Source organism: Apodemus sylvaticus, chromosome 14 (genome assembly GCF_947179515.1).
Source record: "Apodemus sylvaticus chromosome 14, mApoSyl1.1, whole genome shotgun sequence".
NCBI classification, from domain to species: Eukaryota; Metazoa; Chordata; class Mammalia; order Rodentia; family Muridae; genus Apodemus; species Apodemus sylvaticus.
The window spans coordinates 83,329,198-83,335,299 of record NC_067485.1 but is presented as its reverse complement, the minus strand read 5'-3'; positions in this window follow the sequence as shown (position 1 = coordinate 83,335,299).

The following is a 6,102-nucleotide window of genomic DNA, read 5'->3' as shown; positions in this document are numbered from 1 at the left end:
GAATCACCTCCTGGAAAGGGAGTCTCGATGATTTAACTGAGGTTGGCCACTGAGCATGTCTGTGGGTAGTTGTCTTAATCACACAAATTCTGTGGAAGAACACCCAGTCTACTGTGGGCTATACCATGCTCCAAATTTGAATTTGGAAAACTGGACTGAGTGTTAAACATTGTCACACTCCTCTCTATGGATGTGATGTCGCCAGCTGTTTTACGTTCCTTTTGCCTTGACTTCCCTGATATGATGGACTGCAACCTGGAATTGTGGGCTGAAATAAACCCTTTCTCCTCTAAGCAAGCCACTTTGGTCATAGCGCATTATGACATCAGCAGAAAGGAAAGTTGGAAATTTTCTGAAACATGTCGATTTGTAATCGAATGCTTAACAGATTGATCCTTAGGGAATAGAGGAAGCATTTTAAAACAATTCCCTTTCTGCTATACTGGAGTGAATGGTCAGAAAAGAGACTGTTTGTTGTTAGGTGCACATTTAGAACTGCCTGTCTAGTTTTGCATGTCTATTTATGCAGTCCTTTTTTAGCTCATGTTTGGACAGTCATACTGATGAGACTTTATAGCCATAGATAGCTTCTAACATTATCAGGAAACAATATCAAAATAAGCTAGCTGATCTTTTTATCTATTAGAATCCTTTTGCCTATTCTTCAATATTCTTTGATTCTTGGATGCAATAGTGTTTTGTATATGTGCCTATTAGGACTGGGCTCATAATCCGGCATTTGGATTGGTTGTGGTTTTATGTAATGATCTGCCTGTTGCAAAGAGAATTTTCCCTGATGATGGGTGTAGAGCCCACTTATCTGTAGATATAAGAACGAATGCTTAGATTGTTGTGAGGGATTACTTTTGTTCAGTAAAAAAGTGGTTGAAGGTTTTCCTTCAATATTCATGACTCCATTAGCTTTGAACTGTTAGCTAGGTTCCTTGATTCCTCTCTTGTGGAACGGGTCTTAAGTCCCGAACTACATAACTGACATGAGCAGGTATTTTGTCAGAGCTATGCAGTGAAGGCCTGACAGTACACAAACTCCATTACTAGGTTGTAGAAATGACAGGGAGCCAGGGAGGAGGTGGTGAACCCTGAAGCAGGAATATTGATCATTATTTCTCTCTGCCAGTGGGCCCTTCATCACGTCTCACACTTTTTGTCACATGGTCATGGGTCAAAATTCAGTTGCAGTTATTCTGTATCTTATTAAATAACTAGAGTCACAGAGACCTTTCTTCCTTTTTTAGGATATACACATTAATGTCTACTACATGTACTAAGAGAAAAAGGCCAGACTAACATAATTCCCCACAGTGCCAGAGACAGAAAACAATCTGTTCTTATTATCAACAGTACTGCCCTATCCCATAGAATAAATATAAACATAAATAATAGCAATTATGAGAAAGTCATGTCAAAATGTATCCGTTCTGTTCTTGAGGTTTAAACATTCTTTTCAACTGTATTTTGCTCACATTCTTAGTTATAAACAGAAGGGCATATATGATTCTGGGCATCAGAGAAATGTGAAGATAATTTCACTTTGGTCTCTGACCTCTGTCTCACACCATGTAGATCATGTGAACTTTAAACTCATTGATCATCCTTTGCAGATCTCTGGGGTTCATATTAATGCTCATTAAAAATTAATACACATCAATAATAATCCATGCCAATTAGTAATATTAGATATTTCTGATCCTAACGTGGTAAACACGCTATACTTGGCATGTAAACAGTACCACAGAAGGATGTCTAAGAGGGAAGTACATTAGGACAATCAGAAGTCCTATTGCAAAACTATTTTTAATTACAGCTCTTTAAAAATAGCTGCTACAATTACTCTGAAGCTGACAGTGCTCAGGAGACAAGCTGTGAGGGCTTATGCTAATCAGGACTCCAGTCCGATTAGATATCACATCAGGCTAACAACAAGCATGAATTAAGTGCCTGCAGTATGAAACTTTCACATCTCAAAGTTATTGTTGGCTTTATGCTTAGGAGTTTAGGTCAAGGACAAAATATTCCTCACAGTCCATGGCAAACAGAATGGAGATGCAGCTGAGTAAGATGGGGTTTCCAAACGCTGGTTTTCAGAGGGCGGGGGGCTTTGAGCTCTGTGACTACAGATTGTGTTACTGACTGCATCTTTTTTTTTTTTTTTTTTTTTTTTTTTTTACTAAAAGAAAACCCCTGTAGCTATGTCCCCATATGGATATTGTATACAGATAAGTCCCATAAGTCCAGTACTCTAACAGAACTGGCCATTTTATCAGCAGCAGGGATATTATAGCCATAGTGGTTTCTTCCTGCATTCTACAGGAGTTGCTGTGCCTTCTAAATCAAACACTTCTGTATTGCTCTTGGTTTTGTTTCTTCGTTTTCTGAAACCTTTATCTTCTCATGTCTGAAGTGATTTTTCTTGGAAAATGTCTCCAATATCTGTCTTAAATACTGCCATTCTAATACTACGAACCAAAGACTAAGCCATTTGGTTATCCCACCATGTTCCCATATCACATTTTTAATAAATTCCTCCGTGTCACTTATGATTACATCTTCTTGTGATTGATATTTGGCATTACTTAGGTGTGCATATCAAGGAAATATGTATGTGCTGGTCTATGAGGCCATATTTGTGTGCTGTATTATGTCCTAAATGTAAGTTCAAATGTCTTAAAAATGTGGGAATCTCTCATTTCCAAGGACTTTAAGTTAATCTTATTCTTTGTAGATGTGCTTCAATCATAGACTATTTGCATTTAATAGGTAGATGTGTAGTAACTTTTATAATGACTTTGACAGTACAGCATTCCAACACTTTGCTCAGAGTTCTTCATGAATTCAGTGATCCCATAGGCTGTGCAGTGAGAAAGACAGATACAACAGCATACAAGGGAAAGCATCAATGGGCAAGGTACTTGAAGAAGCTAAACAGAATAAATAGGAGGGGGACAAAAGGAAGTGAAGGTAGTGCGAAAGGGCACAGAAGAGAAATGGGCAGGGAAGGAGAACCAGGTGCAGTTGGTAGTATTTGGGAGACATTGACTTTTAAAAGAATTCAGGAAGTCAGACTGTCTCTTCAAGATAACCCATTAAATGACACTATTATTTCTTTAAAGTAAAAACTGAGATAGTCACACTAAAACTCCTGTAGCTGTGCCCCCACATGAATGATGTGCTCTGATCACTCCCATAAGTCCAGTACCCTAACACACCTGGCCATTATATCAGCAGAAGGGATATTACAGCCGTAATAGTTTCTTCTTATTTTGTATAGGAATTTCTGTGCCTTCTAAATCAAACACCTTTGTATTGCTCTTGCTTTTGTTCAGCAATTTTTAAAATGACTTTGATAATGTGGCTTTCCTATTTATGCAAGATCATGCCTAGGTATTTTATGGATGACCAAAGAAGGCAAGCAGACAGTCAAGAATGAAAGATTTTCATAGAGAAGGCTGTGCAACAGTCAGGGAGCTCTTGGTACAACTTCAGTTTCTATGTCACAGCTACTCTCCTGGAAATGACTGGCTGTTGGCTTTGGTGCAGGGCATACCCTTGCCTAGAGGAGTTAGTTGGTAAACTGAGTTTCAACTTTCTAAAGATATATTTTAGGCAAGATGACCATTTTTACTATATTAATGCTGCCAATCCATGAGCATCAGAGATCTTTCCATCTTCTGAGACATAAGACTTCTTTCTTTAGAGGCTTGAAGTTCATTTCATGCAGATCTTTCACTTCCTTGGTTAGAGTCACACCAAGGTATGCACTAATATTTCTGACTATTGTGAAGGGTATCATTTCCCTAGTTTCTTTTTCAAAATGCTTATCCTTTGAGTAGAGGAAGGATACTGATTTGTTTGAGTTCATTTTATATCCAGCCACTTTGCTGAAGTTGTTTATGAGCTTTAGGAGTTCTCTAATGAAATTTATGGGGTCGCTTTAGTATATGATCATATCATCTACAAATAGTGATATTTTGACTTTTTCCTTTCCAATTTGTATTCCTTTGACCTCCTTTTGGTGTCTAATTGCCCTGGCTAAGATTTCAAGTTCTATATTGAATAGATAGGGAGAGAGTGAGCAGCCTTGTCTGATCCCTGATTTTAGTGGTATCACTTCAAGTTTCTTTCCATTTAGTTTAGTTTTGGCTACCAATTTGCAGTATATTGCTTTCACTATGTTTAGGTATGAGCTTTGAATTTCTGATCTCTCCAAGACTTTTGTCATGAAGGAATGCTGAGTTTTGTCAAAATCTTTTTCAGCTTGTCAAAATCAATATACAGACTCAATGCAATCCCCATCAAAAATTCTAAATCAATTCTTCATTGAGCTAGAAAGAACAATCTACAAATTCATTTGGAATGACAAAAGACCCAAGATAGCAAAAACTATTCTCCAAATCAAAAGATCTCCAGAAGGAATCACCAACCCTGATCTCAAGCTCCACTACAGAGCAGTAGTGATTAAAAACTGTATCATATTTGTACAGAGGCAAGCAGGAAGATCAACAGAATAGAATTGAAGACCCAGAAATGAATCCACACTCCAATGATCACTTGATATTTGACAAAGGAGCTAAAAACATCCAGTGGAAAAAAGGCAGCATTTTAAATAAATGGTGCTGGGTCAACTGGATGTCAGCATGCAGAAAAGTGAAAATCAATCCATTCCTATGCCCTAGTACAAAGCTCAAGTCCACGCAGATCAAGACCTCCACATAAAGCCAGACATACTGAAACTAGTAATAAAGAAAGTGGGGAAGAGCCTTGAGCACCTAGGCACAGGGGATAATTTCCTGAACAGAACACCAATAACTTATGCTCTAAGATCAAGAACTGACAATGGGACCTCATAAAACTGCAAAACTTCTGTAAGGCAAAGGACACTGTCAATAGGACAACATGGCAACCAACAGATTGGGAAAAGATCTTTACTAATTCTACATCTGATAGAGGGCTAATATCCAAGTTATAAAAAGAACTCAAGAAATTAGACTTCAGAGAGTCAAATAACCCTATTTAAAAATGGGGTACACAGCTAAACAGAAAATTCTCCACTGAGGAAACTCAAATGGCTCTGAAGCACCTAAAGAAATGTTCAGCATTCTTAGTTATCAGGGAAATACAAATCAAAACAACCCTGAGATTCTACCTCACACAAGTCATAATGGCTAGTCCTATGAAGGCTCAATAGATGCCCCAGTGTGCAGAAATTGAGGGGCAGGGTAGGTGGGAGTGGGTTGGGTTCAGGGGCATATACTTGGAGGCAGGGACTGAGAGGATGGGTTGGGAGTTTTCAAGGAGGTGGGAAACCGGGAAACATTTGAAATGTAAATGAAGATTATATTCAATAAAAAACATGTATTTTAGGTATCATGGTTTTATTTATAAATTTAATCAAAAATAAGTCAGTTGATGAGTTGAATACTTAAGCAGATGTTAAAAGCCTGAGGCTACTTTTTATTAAGCAAGAAATTTGCAAAAAATAAAAAAAGAATCATTCCTGTTAATGTGGTTTAGATTATTATTTAACTAGGAGTATAGTCATATTATTAGCAGTCATTTTATTATTGCTATTTTAAAATCTTTAAGTTTAATATGAAATTTAAATATTAAACAAATGTTCTTTAAATTTGGTCTTGGTTTCTAACAGAACCACACTGATAGGTAAACTCACATAAGCAAAACCTTTTGAAGTATAAAGGAACTACAAGTTCACATATTTGGGGGGACTACTGAAGTATGGCAAAGCGACAAAAACCATATGGTTTGTATGAGGAGTGCTTTGAAATCTCTGACCATCCACAATATCTCCCAAACCAGATGGTTATCATAAAGACTAAAAACATACTTTTGTGTTTAAAAAAAAAAAACAAACCTGCTTTTCATTTGGCTCCAGGTGACTCTTGCTGAACATTTATCCATTAAGTTCTTTATGCTCAGTTGGGTGCTGTTGTAAAAAAGAGTAAAAGCACTGGATAAAAAATAGAATCCATCTCAAAGGCTTTTTTTCTAGAGCTTACCTGATTGTTATTCAGGGAAGGGAGTTCAAGGGCATTTTTTTTTATCTGCTTCTGTTATAAAGTGGAG